General features: G+C 37.4%; 1 protein-coding gene across 1 annotated transcript in view; it reads right to left on the bottom strand.

The window, feature by feature from the left end:
- Positions 1-15,156, bottom strand: part of POT1 (protection of telomeres 1) — an 82,311-nt gene extending 67,155 nt beyond the window's left edge. The window contains exons 1-3 of the mRNA XM_006149194.3: positions 15,033-15,156; positions 14,080-14,263; positions 10,204-10,273 (exon numbers count right to left, since the gene is read on the bottom strand). The gene's annotated coding sequence lies outside the window, so the exon portion shown is untranslated. The remainder of the gene's footprint in view (positions 1-10,203; positions 10,274-14,079; positions 14,264-15,032) is intronic.
- Between the last annotated feature and the right edge of the window lie 1,092 nt (positions 15,157-16,248).

Genomic DNA, 16,248 nt, shown 5'->3' with positions numbered 1-16,248 from the left:
AAATAAACCAAATGCAAACATTGGGATACAGACGAAAAGTTTCCTTTCCACTTTTCTGTACAATCCAAAAGTTTTTTAGAAGAATAGTATACAATTCTTTTATGATAAAGAAATAAACTTGAAAGAGTAAATGGCTAAAAGTCGAATATAAGCATTCATGAGAAAATATCAGCTACATATAATTCATTAAAAAGCTATATCTCTTATGGTAACACACATTCAAGAGCATGAAAATAACAAAATGCATTTAGATATGTGTGTATGTGTGTAGATTTTTAGACATGATCTTGCTACACTGCGATTTTCCTGCCAGGGACTTTCAAGTAGCTGGGACTACAGAACATACTATCACACCCAGCTTTAAGAGGGTGGCTAGGAATCGGGTGGCCTGGGACTCTCATGTTGCCTTAGCCTATCAAGTAGCAGCACCTAAACTGTAATAATACAGGTGGCCCAATACATACTTTTCAAAAGAAAACAATCTATAAACACACATTCGCATAAGAATGTACACAAATTGCACTGAAGGCTCTCGATCATCTCACCCCACCTGACCCTGCCTATTTTATGTCCATACACTTCCATGTGACACTAGCAAAAGTAGATACTTACACACCTAGTACTTTCCCCACATATATTCTTTTCTAAGCCCCAACCAATAATAACATTTTTCCCATTTGCACCTCTCTGACCTTATCTTTATTTCAAAGTCTGGCCTATAAATGTTTCTTCCTAGTAAGGTCTACTTTAGATTATCCGTCTTCCAGAAAAACAAGTTTTCCTTTCTCCGAACTCTCCTATACACCATTTTGATATTTTTACTTGGTGTGATATTTATGAACTTTTCTTAATGTTTTTAATGTCCCGTAAAACCCTATAAGCTTCTTATAACTAAAAATAATGTCTTATCCATGTGTATATCCCATGAGTGACTGCCAGAGGCTTCTATTCATAGCTGACAAATATCTGTTGAGTGAATTAATTAACACCAGTAAAAATTAAAGTACACATGTAAACAAAAGAAGGAAAAAAATAAGTGGCTCTTAGGATCCAGTTCCTATAAATTTACAAATCATAATGGCTTTTAAATTAATTCAAACATGCAGAGGATAAGAAAGATAAATATATAATAATGCAATATTAGTTTGTATAAACACTCATTAGATTGAATTGAAAATTAGATTTAATATGTGGTGCTCTAAGTTCTAAACTTCTGAGAAGATCATACTGAAGCCATTTGAATAAGAGTGAATAGTTTACTCCACGTAATATATCCTGATATATCAGAGTAGGTATTTATCTTAACCTGCTGAATACAGTATTAGGAGACCAACCTGAGATGAATACTATGCTACTAAAGCATTATCAGTATTATAAGTGAAATCTATGAATAAACTAGAAATACTCAGATATTAGCAAATGGGTTTTACTTTTGTGCCTGGATTATCCTGTCAGGTACTTTGTAAAGAGTGTGTCCTTGTCAATAAGTAATTCTGTTTAGTTTAGCTAAGAGAAACTTATTGCAATCTACTCTCAGAGAAAAAGAATGAAATCTATAGGGACCAGCAGTTAGTGTCGTTGGACTCCCATGTTGTTGACCGCAGTTTGCGTCCTGGACCCGGTGGCTTAAAACTCACGCCGGGCATGTGTGCATGCTTGCCCAAGATCCCGAGGAGAATGGAAGAGAAGGGACTGTGGTGTGGCCGACCCCCCTGGGGGGGTGATTTCTGTCTCTCTCTGTCTGGTGAGCACACGTGCCCTATAGCAAAAACCTCTTCAAAAACAAACAAACAAACAAACAAAAGAATGAAATCTATAAAAGTCTTAACATAAAAAGTACTCTTCAAAAATCAATAATTAACTTAAAAGGTGAAAAAGGGGGGTATGTATTATATGATTCCAACTACATGAAATTCTTAAAAGATAAAATATAAAGAGTCAAAATATCAGTGTTTGTCAGTGATTTAAAAGGGGGAATGGGGGCCAGCAGTTGGAGTAATGGCTATGTCACTGGACTCCCATGTGGTTGACCGTGGTTCGAGTCTTGGATCCAGTGGCTTAAACTAACATTGGGTGTGTGTGCATGCGTGCCCAAGGTCCTGAGAGAAGAATGGAGGAGAAGGGATTGTGGCGTGGCCATTCTCCCAGGAGTGATTTCTTGCTGTCTATCTCTCTCTGTCTTTCTGGCGAGCACACACGCCATATACCAAAAACCTCTCAAAAAAAAAAAAAAAAGGGGGGGGGGGAGGGGATGAACAGGCAGAGCACAGAAGATTTTTAGGCCAATAAACACAACTGAAAGATAGTATAATTTACGTCGACATGTGTTGGTATGTATTGGGTTGTCAGAAAAGTCTTAATGTATTTATTTTCCATGTTTTTCTATGCAAAAACGCACCATGACTTTTCCAACAAACCAATAACAGATGAATACAAAAATGTAAAGCACAAGACTAGTGTCCTAATTTTTGATAATACATTAAAAACTCTCACTTTCTTTAGAGAATTTTTTAAAATTTCAAGTTCTTTTATACATTCAATCACATTATTTAGCTTATAAAGTGAATATTACAACATATGTCCATTTCTCCCCAGTCCAATTGATAATACTATAAAGTTATCTTCAACAGATAATACCACATTTCATTGTCTCATTAATGCTATGCCTCTCTATTTTTCTCAATGTTCTTCCTCAGACTCTCCTACTTCACCCACCCTCTTCCCACCCTATATCTGGTATTCACAACCATTTACAATGTTTCTATATTTTAGTCATTTAGTTGCAGTCATAGAGTGGGGACACTAGGTATACATTAAGTGGAGACACACAATGTTTCTCCTTCATAGCCTGGCTTCCTTCACTTAGCAGTAAATCTTCCATATTCCTCCAGTATCTGTCAAAAGCCAGGGTCTTGTTGCTTTTTATGGCTGAGTAGTATTCCATAAAACTCATTCTGGGTTCATGTGCTGTGCCCAAAATCTTGAGAGGATAATAGAGGACAAGGGATTGTGGTGTGGTCATCCCCCTGAAGGATGATTTCCAGCTTTCTGTTTGTCTCTCTGTCTATCCCTCTTGAGAGTGCATGTGCCCTATAGCAAAAAAACTCTTAAAAAAAAAAAATTTAAATGACAGGCAAGCCAGCAGGTGGTGTGGTAGAAAGGGCACTGGATTCCCATATAGCTGACAGCAGTTTGAGTCCCAGACCTGGAAGCTTGAGGCCTGTATGTGCATGTCCAGAATCCAAGGAGGAAACTAGAGAAGGGACTGTGGCATGGCCAACACCCTTGGAGGTTGATTTCTCACTTTCCCTCTGTCTCTGTCTCTCTCACTCTGGTGTGCACACATACCTTATGGCAAAAAACTTTAAAGAAAAAAAAAGAATGAGAGGATACAGGGAGAAACCAAGGATCTTATGGCATGGGTAGTGAAGTGAATGACAGCACAGTTTCTATAATATAAAAGAATATATTTCACAAGTATTAGTATCTGTTGGATTATGTAAGACCAAGGACATATTTGGAAGCAATGCACTTGAATTATATTAGCATTGAAAACCAACATCCAGGGCCAGCCCCACATCCTAGTAGTTAAGCCAAGTCAGATCTCACCTTGCCGAATGCAGTTTAAATCCCTAGCAGCTTGAAAAATATGCTGTGCACATATGTGCCCCAAATCCCAACAGGATGGAGAAATGGACAAGTGACTGCAATGTGGCCACGTCTCACTGGGGTGCTTTCTCCCTCACTCTCTCTTTCTGTCTCATTCTGGTATGTACACACACCATCTGGCATTTAATAAAAAAAGAAAAAAATTGTTAAATGCCCTACAAATATATCCTGAGAAGTCTGTTAACAAGAAAAAAAGTCATAGATGTTCTAACCAGTTCCTTGAAATAAGTCTGTATGTAGATTCCAAAGGCGGGCTTTTATAAAAATGGCATTTCTCAAAGTCACTGAACAATTTATAAATTATCATAATTTCTTCAACTATAGTTTGTCACCAGTACTCAGAATTCTCAGCTACAAAGCCAATAGATGACTACAGCCTCGGAGGACCAGACATCCACCAGAATGCCAAGTCCTCCTACAGGCACGTGGCCTCTCCCCCTACAGGTCATTCAGAGAAGACAGCAGGAGGAATCTGGTGCTCAGGTCAGGTTCCCTGAGTTAGAAGGGCGAAGAGGTAGGTACTGGAGAGCTCAAAACAACTATTATTCATCATTTCCTAAAGAATTATTTCAACATTTTAATAACCAGTATAATCATACACCTGTGCATGCTGGTTAAAAATTATTAGGTTGTCTGAAAAGCCATGACACATTTTTGCATAGAAAAACATGAGAAAATACTCATGACATTTCTGACAGCCCAATATATGCCCAGGCATGCTGGTTGAAAATCAGTCATGGACACACTCAAGCTCAGCATTGTTACAACTATTTAGGTAATCATCTAACTGGACAAATGCCATGACCCATTCACCAAGTAGAAATCATACTGATTTCTAAGATTTCATCAGCTGATAAGTGAAAAGAAAACATTTTAGGGCTGGCAGGTGGCATGGAGGTTGAGGTGCTGGCATCCTATATGGCTGACCCTGGTTCAAGTCCCAGACCTAGTGGCTTGCCCTCTCACTTTCCCTCCTTTCCTCCACGGCTCTTTAAACTGAAAAATGATAATAATAAATAAAATAAAATAACTAATTCTTTTTTAAAAAAATATTTTATTTAACTTTATTTATTATTATTATTTTCTAGTTTGATCAACCAGAGAGAAAGAGAGAAAGTGAGAAAGCAAGCCACCAGGTCCAGGACTTGAACCATGGTTGGCCATGTGGGAGAATCCAGTGCCTTAACCACCATGATACCTGCTGGTCCCAAATAAAAAATTCTTTAAAAAAAGAAAAAAAAAAATTTAGAGACTGCCAAGAAGATATTCAAGCTTGCCTTAAGAGACATTAGTAACTATAGTATTTCTACTTGAGAAAATCCCAAGGCTCCAAAAACTACCATAAATTTTCACACAATCCACATATGTATGTGCTCACTGAGTAACAATAACAGTAATGAAAAAAGATTTTGGAATTAAAGCTGACTTCTGGACAATAATTTCAGTATAACTTACATTTTGTGGTATGTCGACAATCTTCCACAATGTTCCCTTAAATAATTTAGGATATAGAATTTACATGCTTTCTCAAAAAAAAAAAAAAAAAAAGATTCCAGATGCAAGAATGCACATAACCAAGAGGGATAAGTTATAGAATGGTGTACTATAGCAAATTAAAAGATGTTGTTATGACTATTCAATATATACTACAACAACAACAAAATCCACAGAACTATGATCTAATGTGCACAACATAATGTAAAGTTCAGTGCTGAAGAGGAATATGTCTATATCTGTGATTTGATAATTACACACAGACTTTATGCTATGGTGCTGTACCAAAAAAATAAAAAACACATTTCAAAATATACTTACTGGGCATTGCCTTTCAAAAGTTGCAGTGTAATTTCCTAGACAAAGCATTTCACAGTGTCAAATGAATATTAGCCACATATGCTACACTAGATAAAAAAATTTATAGGGAACACATAACGCTAGCGAACAGGTGGTTTTTATTCAAATATTTACCTAAAGTAGAATACAGTGGGAAAATTAATATTCAGCATTAAGAAATGAAATTCAGAACGAAGAGAACAGATGTTCTCACAGACTTACATGGTGTTGTCTCAAAAATTAAAAACTACTCTATCTAACCACGAACACATACGCATAGACAGAACGAATCAATTCTATGTCAATTCCACCAATGTTTTAGTTTTGGTCTTTAAATATCCAGGTTAGCTCTTGAATTATCATAAAGCCTCCACATTGATTTCTCTATCTTGGTCTTCTCTTGATAGAAGAAAGCAAATTGAAAACTAATTTATGGGATAATAAGGAAAAACGAAACATTGACTTGACATTTGGTTATACAAAGGGATTATTAAGTTATTTTAGGTGTAATAAAGAAACTGTGTTTGTGTATATGTGCACAAATGGACAAAAGATAGATGAGAGTGTTTGAAAAGTTTGTGGAAGAAGGATAGTACAAGTTCATTTTGGTAAAATTTTTTTTTGTAAAATTATTTATTTATTTTTATTTATTCATTCTTTTTTTTTTTTTTTAATTTGACCAGAGAGAGACAGAGATAGAGAGAGAGAAAGGGAAAGTGAGAAAGCAAGCCACCAGGTCCAGGGACTTGAACACTGGTCAGCCATGTGGGAGTATCCAGCGCTTTAACCACCACGCCACCTGCTGGTCACAAGGCAAAGTTTTTGAAATCCCTGCGTAATTTTTTCATAATAATCATTTCCATGAACTTGTTGCAGATCTTGCTGCTTGTGTATATGTACACAAATACACTGATACTTTATACAAAGGAACTGACACTAACATTTAGGCAGTATAACGGTACTATGTTATGTACTCATTTGTGCATCTATACAGTCGTACATTGCTTTATGACACAGATACCTTCTGAGAAATGACTTCATTGTGTGTACATTATTACAGAGTGTACTTACACAAACCTACAGAGTATAGACTGTGCACACATAGGTTGAATGGTATAATTTTGTGAGATCACTATCACACAAGCTGCCTGTTGTTGACCAAAACATTCTTATGTTGCATATGATTATACATGTATAATTTTAGAAGTTTATTTTACATATTGAGTCTTCAAGTTCAAATTAGTAATTCCTGAGATTTTCCCCAGAATAAAGGCTGCTTTGGAACACCTTAACAAAATTAATTAAATATATTTCAAAAAATTGAAATGCTTCTCCAAACAAACACAGAGAATATTTAAAGGACAAATCCAAAATTTGATAATATAAAATTCTAAATATCCACCATCCAGTAAACAACTGTTGGACATGCAAAAAGGAAGATCAGGAGACTAACAAGTAGGAAAAGAAAATCAATAGGAAAGAATCTAGAAGTAGCACAGATAATAAAATCAACAAAGAAGATTTTAAAATAGTTATTAAAAACACATGTTCAAGGAAGAAGAGGGACCAGCAGATGGCTAGTTACATCACTGTAATGTAATGGTTACTTCACTGGACTCCCATGTAGTCAACCGTGGTTAGAGTTCCAGACCCAGTGGCTCAAAACTCACACTGGGTGCATGTACAAGCATGACCAAAATCTCCAGAGGAGAATGGAGGAGAAGGGATTGCAGTGTGGCCATTCCCCACTGGAGGCAGAGGAAGGGGACTTCTTGCTTTCTGTCTATCTCTCCCTGTCTCTCTGGCGAGCACACATGCCTTATAGTAAAAAAAATCTCTCTCTAAATTAAAAAAAAAAAAAAGGAGAAAAAACATGCACAATGAGAGAAATAAAAGAAATGAAAAAAGCAAGTGTAACTTTTGGAGTGGAAAACAATGGAAATTAACAATACACTGAATAGGGTAGGTAGTAAATTAACAGAGGAAAATGTTGCAGGAAACCAGAACATAGGGCTAATAGGTGGTATGGAGGATAAGGTGCTAGATCCAACATCGCCAACTGTGCCTGGAGAAATTTTTGAGAAAGTGTTTAACATTCAAGCCATTGTCTTTAACTGATAATATAGCTGTTCAAGTTATGTGTTTTGTCTTGAATAAGCTTTGGTAGTATATGTTTCTAAAGGAAGTTATTCATTTCATCTAAGCTGACAAATACCTTGACATAAAGCTGTTTATAATACTTCTTTTAATAGTCTTTTAGTGTTGGGAGGATCTATAATAATGGTTTATTTCTAGTTTTTGATGTGGTATTTTTGACTACTTTCTCATTTTTTTCTTGATCTTCTTTAGTTAGAGTCTTATTTCATTAATATTTATAAGTGTCAACTTTTTCTCATTGGCTTTCTATATTTTCTGGTTTTCTTTCTCTTTTAGTTTTGCTATGGAGTGTGAGTGTGCTTACCAGAGAGAGACAAAGAGAGAGAGGGAAAGTGAGAAATCACTCCCTGGAGGGACAGCTACAAGGAGATGTCTTCTCCTCCATTCTCCTCTTGGGATTTTGGCCAAGCACACACTTTGTACACACACACTTTGTAAAGTGTGATTTACAGGCTGCCAGTCCAGGACTCGAACCATGCAGTTGGTTTGAATTCTAGATATTTAAAAATAACAATTCTACCAACTCCACCAGAAAATAGAAGGGAGCACTTAACAACTAATCTCATCAATACAGCATTATCCTGCTATCAAAACTAGTCAAAATTATTACATGAAAAGAAAGTTTTAGACCAGCAATCTTCATAAATATGGATGCAAAAATGCTCAACAAAATATTAGCAAATAAACACAGCAAACCAATTGCCCACCAACAGAACACAAAAATAAATGGTAATTTGTTCATACAATAAAATACAATGAAAAGGAATGGAGCTAAAATAGCAATATAGATCAAATCTTATATTCCAAATGTTCAGTAGAAAAAAGTCAGTCACAAGAGAAAGAACGCTATAAATTCAATTTATATAAATTTCAAAGCCAGGCAAACAAATCTACAGCATTATAAAAAGAACAGCAACCCTTGGAAATGTAATGACTTGAAAGGGATATGGAGAGCTTCAGGGATGCTGTTAACAGTCTTTTCTTTTTGTAGATGCTAATTACAAATGCATGTTCTCTTTCAAAAAATCATCATGTATAATTTTTACATGTTGCTCTATGTATGTTATGTATGTTAGCATAAAAAAATCCAATGTCTCTAAGAAATGTCTCTTGATGGACTGAAATTACGGATGCTCGTGTCATGTTACACTGTACTTATTCATGTGTTACTTTTTTCCCTTAATAAATGAATGACTTCTCTGCCTGACAAAATCACATACATGAGTCTGAAATTGTGCTATTTACTTAATCTACATCCTTGTCACTCCCTTATAGGTTTGTTTAACGGTCAGTTACCAGGTTTCTACTATGTGCAAGACATTAAACAGTGAAAATACAAAAGATAAACAGACACCCTTCTGACAAAACTGAATTTTCTGCAAATATGTTACTTAATAAATGTAGTTCGATTTCTTCAGAACGTCTATTATCTCTTGTCATGCTCTACCACTTTAACTTGCTTTTTCTCTCGATCACATGTCTATCTAATATTACTTTATCTGATTATGTACTGCATTTCTTCATTCTCCTGAAACGTAAACTTTATAACAATAAGTATAGAAGATTTGGATCACTGCTGTATCCCCAGAATAGTGTCTGGTTTACAGTCAATTTTTAATGGTTGTAGAATATTGCATCAATAGTTCACAGTTTGTTTCTCAGTCATTGCTCCAGAGCATTCTTCAAACCAATTACAGGCTTTAGGTGAGATCTACTTTGGTCTCCTAGTATTCCAAGGTATTAATAGTTCTTCCTAGTTTACCAGGATTATTTTAAGAATTTTCGGGAGAAAGAATTATCCCCAGGTAAAAACGGCACCCGTATAAGAAGTAACGGGTTGAAAACAAAATTTTAAGAAAATTGTCAAGATACTAGGACACATTAGTGAAACTAAAAGTAGAGACATCAGTGAGCTATTGCAACAGTATAAACATGAGGGTAAAGAGATCTCAAATAGAATGAACAGGAAGGAAGAGGGATATTGGGAAAAAATTAGGAAGGGAAAGACTTTTCATATTCTAGACTTTTATACTACAGTGAACATACTGCCTGTAAAAAAATCATGTATACAGAGGAAAAGGTTCTGGAAAATGAGTACTTAAAAAAATGATTCATGAAACTCAAAAAAATTTGTGTACCAAAATAAAACTGTATTTTAGTTCCATTTTTTTCCCACAAACTTTTAAAAACTTTATTCTTCAACTAAAGAGCATCCCCAAAGGGTCTTTATGCCACCCTCTACTCCTAGCATTCAGCTAGCCCTGGATCATGGGAACGTGTGTGCCCAGCATACTCAGAGAGGTCTCTGGACTTGAAATAGGAACCTTTCCATGTGGGAATGTATCAAAGAGCATCCCATTTTACTAATGTGCCATTATCTGGCCCCTCTTTGAGTTTTCTGTTTGTTTGTTTTTATCTCCTCACTCTGTGTATATGTGTGTGTGTTGGGAGGAGAAGGGTGTTAGTGTATATGAATTTACATACCTGTAGCTTATAGACCAAAAACCTAAGCAGAAATACATACAATCTGTTTATACCATATACCTTGTAGTTCAATCTTCAAGACAGATGTTCCATTTTCACAATCAGTTAAAGAGGTAAATGAAAATTTTACCTGAAATGAGAGAAAAAGTTACAAGAAACCTGAAGAATTTATAGCAACAAAATATAAAAATTAGGATAAATTTTTAAAGCAATAGAAATATCTATCTTTCAAAAAATCAAAATACTATGTACAACTATTTTAAGAAATGAAATAACAGTATATTAGTATTTCTACAACAAAATGAGAGGGTCTTAAAAATACTTAAGTTCAAACCAACAAGTGGTGTGGTGGTTATGGGACTGGACTCTCATATAGCTGATCGCAGTTTGTCCCAGACCTGGCAGCTTGGAAATCATGCCAGGCACATGTACAAGCATGCCCCAAATCCCAAGAGGCAAATGGAGAAGGGACTGAAGTGTGACCATCTCCCCTGAAGGAGGGATGGTTTCTAACTTTCCCTCTCTCTGTCTCTCTCTAGTGAGCACACTTGCTTTATGGCAAAAAAACAAACAAAAAAATGGTTCATAATTTAAACAATCTTATTAGTTAGTACTTGTCCCAACCCAGGGAACAGTCAAACAGGTTTCCTGAGGGAAGGAGTGAGAGAGGGGACGAACAATGCAGTGTTACAACATGCGAACAACGCACTGTAACAACATGGAGACGACGCAGGGTCATCCGTTTATTGTGGGCAGCACGGAGACGACACAGTGTTAAAACTCTGGAGACATTTTTGCTATAGGACGCGTGCGCTCGCCAGACAGACAGAGAGAGACAGAGAGATAGAAAGCGAGAAATCACCCCCCAGGGGGGATGGCCACACCACAATCCCTTCACCTCCATTCTCCTCTCAGGATCTTAGACACGCACACACACGTGCCCGGTGTGAGTTCAAACCACCGGGCCTGGGACTCGAACCGCGGTCAACTACGTGGGAGTCCAGCAACATAGCCATAACATTAACTGCTGGTCCCAGTGTTACAACTCTTTAGGGTCGTCCAGAGGCAACAAAGTGTCACAGCTCTTCAGGGTCGTCCAGAGACGACACAGTGTCACAGCTCTTCAGGGTCTTCAGGGTCGTCTGGCGATTGTGGGCCAGGGATTGTGGTTATATACATGTTGGTGGACAGTGATTGGTTGTTCTATATGTAAATGAAGGATTGTAAAAGGTGGGTTATGATTGGTTGCTTTTGTGGACCAATCATGAGGTGCCAGATATGCAAATCTGAGGGATTCTAAGCTTACCGATTTGCTATGGAAACTGGCCAATCAGAGTATGGTTTTGAAGGTGAGGTTTTGAAGGACAGCCAATCATGGCCTTTGCCATTGTGTAACTGTTTGCTCTCTGAGAAACCGGCAATATTCGCTGGTGCGCAGCCTCCCACAAGTACTCTCAATTTTTCATTTACTTACAGATAAACTATATTAACTCTCACCAACTTCATTTTGCCCATAACACTGTTCTCTACTAAGCCAAAACTGAGGTTTGCACCTAGAAAGAAATGAAAGTATTTTTCTTTTTTTTAAATTTTTTTTCATTGCCAGAAGGTACATACACTTGAGAGAGAAAGCATCCTAAAAAAGCAGGGTCACACTGCAATCTCTTCTCCTCCATTTCTCCATCCTTTTGGGATTTGGGACATATACACACACATTCAGAACATGCTTTTCAAGCCACCAGAACCAGGAATCAAACTGTGGCTGCCTATGTGGGATCTGGCTCCCTCATCCACTAGGATATATAGACTGCCCAAAATAAAAATTAAAAAAGAAAAATTTAGAGGTACAAAATAATAACCTCCATAAATAAGGATAGTGTGGGCAAATCAATTGACTAAGGCAAAATACAAGGTAGTCATTGTTCTGCTTCTGTAACTAGTCTTGTTAGTTCAAAAAGTGATTCAATCAGTCCCAGCTATAATGAAGTATTTAATCTGGACGGTTTCTATCATTTCTTTGACTCTAAAATTTAATGTTTCTATGAAGATGTCACTGGGCTCTTTATACACCTCTACAAAGAAATTTACTTTATGTAATAAAGTTTTATGAAAGATCCTATAATATATATATTTCAGACTAAGATTCCACACTTTGATGAAGCCAACAAAAGAAACACTAATTTTATGCAGGCAACAAAGTAGAAATCCCCAGCATCTGGAAACAGAAGTTCCTAGAACTTTGACAGGAAACCTTTTAAGAAACAGAAGTTGTGGATGAGGGGCGTCATTAATGATCTCTGTCTTTCATAACTACTCCAGAAGTCTTCCCTGACACCAAATGAGAACACAGTAGTTGCCACTCTAATAAGCTTCTGGGAACTTTGAAAGTCAACTAAACGCTGAGCCCCATACCATCATCCATCTGATGGCTCTAACCCATCAGTCAGCAGCGCACTGACCCCTATACTTTCCACGCTGAATACTGCCTGCAACTAGGGAAAACAAGTTGGGCAAGCCAAGACAAATTTAACTCTTTGCCTTCAAGTGGTCTCTCTGAAAACTAGTAATAACCTGAATCACTGAGACTAAACTGGGAGGCCTTAGGACTTAACCAACTGGAAAACCACACAGGGCACGCTGTCAACCCATGCTACCTGGCTAATCACAGCCTTCTTGGAAGTTCCTCCAATAATTGTAAATTCTTTCTTTCAGGAGGTGGCATGAATGCCCTTGGGATTGTGCTTCTTCTGAGAAGGGTGGAAGGAAATTAACCAGGAAAACTGTAATTTGCACCTTAGGGTAGTTAGTAAGGCACATGAGAAGTATTTCAGCAGGTAAATGGACAGGACCAACACTTCAGGCTGCTGAAACTGGGGGTGGATTGTTGTGTGAGGACCCTGTTGGGGGGGTGCCCCTCTCTCTCTTTTTCATGGAAAAAACAAATTTTAAAACGATACACTTAAGTATTTAACACCTTTCAATACGATGTAGCATTCTGTTACATATCAACTGTTCTACCTACAATGGGAATTTACCATTAAAAAGGTGGTATGAAATTTGTGCTTGCAGATGAGCAAAACACACGTAGGTACTTTACAGTCCACCTACTAAAAACAAAATATAAAACAGAAAGGTTGACTGAATGGTGGCACATATGTAAAACATGATTTTCTGTGAGGCTGACCCATGAGGAAGGTTTTGGGTACAGCATAGGGCAATGATCCTGGGCTGGCTGAGGTTAGGGGTGGATCACCTAAATGTCCTTCCATTAATCTTCTCTTTCCAAAATATTTTTTTACCAGAAAAGTGGATCACCTAAATGTCCTTCCATTAATCTTTCTCTTTCCAAAATATTTTTTTACCAGAATGTAAAAGAATTTGAATTCAAAGTGAATCATCTCTTTCCCCTGCTAAAAATCTGCTAAACTAAAGGCCTTAGGGAAACATCCAAATTCCTTAACACGCCCACAATGACTTCTTTTACCCAAAAGAAAGGTACTATGCAATTCTGTCAACCTGTAATTTCTGGCTCAGTTTTCTTGATTTAACATGCCAGAATTAAAAGTTCTTTCATGTTCACGTATTGCAATACTACTAACACATGTACTAATTAAAATTAAAGATTAGATTACGTGCCAAATGACTCCCTTTAGTTCTGAGTCTATATTTATTCATTTAGATTACGTGCCAAATGACTCCCTTTAGTTTTGTGTTATATTTATTCACCTATAAATATGTACCTTGGAAATGCATTCCAGTGCATCATAGAATAATCTGATTAATATTTGTTAAATGATGAATAATTAAGAATAGCATATCACTGAAATGTTGTCTTTCATATTATGTCAAAAATAAAAACCATTCCTAAGACAGCGCTCACATAAAAACTTGCATTTCTCTCAGAAGGAAAAAGCATTCAGAATTATAAATTCTTACCTGGATATAGCTCTTGTTATAATCACAATGTGACCCAAGGGACCTGAAATCTACTTTGTGTACATTGCTCAATGTCTGAAATTCAGTCACCCCATTGATTTCATTTATTAATTGCAGTGGCATAACAGTTCTGTCTCATGGTGATGTCCAGAGTGATAGCAACTAAGGAAGCTGACAGCCTCTGCTGAAGACACAAAAGCAAAACCAGTATTTTATCCAAAATGTCAAACAATTTGCTTTAAGCCTCTTTAATTTAATTAATCATTTCCTTTAAGCTATCACTGTAGGGAATAGAGTGGCAAAAGAAAGGATCATTTTACAATTTTGTAAGGCTCAATACAAAGCACTCTTCTAAGGAACTGAAACTTAACCCTTTTAAAAGTACCTCTAAAAGCCAGTTTTAAGATCACTGAAAACTTCCACTAACACTTTCACCATGGTGTTTTAAAATATAAAAGCTACTGGGGAAAGAAGGGCTAATTTTTTTTTTCCTTAATGCCCTTGGCAGTTCTAGGTGTGTAGGTAAAGTGTGCACCAAAAGCTTCTTAACTCCAAAGATATCTGTGGCGTCCTCCCTTCACCCACTAAATGGTTGAAAGCAACAATTATTAAACTGATGTTAACTTGTGCATTATAACTTCAATCTTATTTCTCAAACCTGTTGACTGGGACACTTACTGGTGTCGACATTTAATTTTAATGTGTGTCACCTTGCTTCCCCAAGTCGCTTGAACTCCGTGAAGCAGGGGATCTGGACCAGTGTCTGCTTCTTACAAATCGCTAACCAAGAAGCTCAACACCTGAGGATCTGGGTAAGTACGCAATGAAGGGGTTCGGAATAACTAGAATACATTTTGAACTAAACGAAATCAACCTCTTTATAATACAAATCCAGTGTCCAACCCACCTTGTGCCCAGCCAAATAACACCAAGCCTACTTCTTAAACACTCACCTGATCTCTAGGAAGGAAACTAGGAAGAGTTTAGACAGGCGCGCCCATGACGTCACACGCACGCCGCGTCCCAGCTCCCACGCATGCGTGCATAGTCGCTAGGGCTGCTCGCCGCTCCTTACTGCGCATGCGGAGGACAAACTGTAACGATAGTCGGATTTAAAGTCACCGGGCTGCTTAGCCAAAGGCGCGGATTACTGCGGCGCGGAGGCAGCTAACGGCCGCGGTACAGGCCACGCCCACTGCGGTCACCTGCCCGGGTTTTTCCGCCTCTCTTTTTAGCCCCGCCCCTGTCAATTACCAGTGTTCTCTACTGAGGAAGCTGGTGCTTTGGCCCAGGGATTCTTGAATCCTGTGACCACTAAAAACCCTGTTTTAAAACTTGGGCGGCATTTGAGGATCCCTTTAGCAGATTGGAATCTCCTACGGGCAAGGCCCTACAATTATCTTCCAGACCTCTCCTCCCAGAAATACCAAATCCAGTTTGTACAAAGAATATTTAAGAGTATAACAATGGTATCCATGGGTTCTTAAACCAATTGTCTGAAATTGTTATAATTCCACCTCCTAATTGTGCCATTTATAGACAGATTCTATTAATCTTGTCTTTAATTTATAGGTCTATGATTTTGTGGTGTAATTAATATTTTTAATTTGCTATAATGCACATGTGCATTTAGTGTTAGTCCTTCTTTTCTTCCTTCTCCTCACTCCTATGTTCGTGTATCATGCATAAATTAGTGATGACAACTGAGTCCTCATTCGGAAACCATCCTTTAGAGGAAAACCACAATTATTTAGGCTCAGACCCTATCCTTCCTTCTCAGATCTCACCCAGCTTTGCAGTACTGTTCCTGTTTCCTGAGAAAAGCTCCTTGGATACCAACCATTTCGATCTCATTTCCATCATCAGTATTATATCTTCCTTCAATGTATTTTCAATTTTCCCTTATTACTTGTTCTTTCTAAAAGCATTTAAACACATTCTTTCAGGGGGCTAAGCTTATCAAGAAAAGGACGAATTAGTATTTGGTTTTGGTCTTTTTTTTTTTTTTTTTTTTTTTGCTATAGGGTGTGTGCGCTCTCCAGAAAGAGAAAGACAGACAGAAAGCGAGAAATCACCCTTCAGGGGATAGACCACACCACAATCCCTTCTCCTCCATTCTCCTCTTGGGATCTTGGGCACGCACACCCACATGCCTGGTGTGAGTTTAAA

Source organism: Tupaia chinensis, unplaced genomic scaffold, assembly GCF_000334495.1.
Source record: "Tupaia chinensis unplaced genomic scaffold, TupChi_1.0 Scaffold000257_1, whole genome shotgun sequence".
Classification (NCBI taxonomy): Eukaryota; Metazoa; Chordata; class Mammalia; order Scandentia; family Tupaiidae; genus Tupaia; species Tupaia belangeri.
The sequence above is the reverse complement of the archived record's forward strand: the minus strand, read 5'-3'. Positions and strand labels throughout refer to the sequence as shown.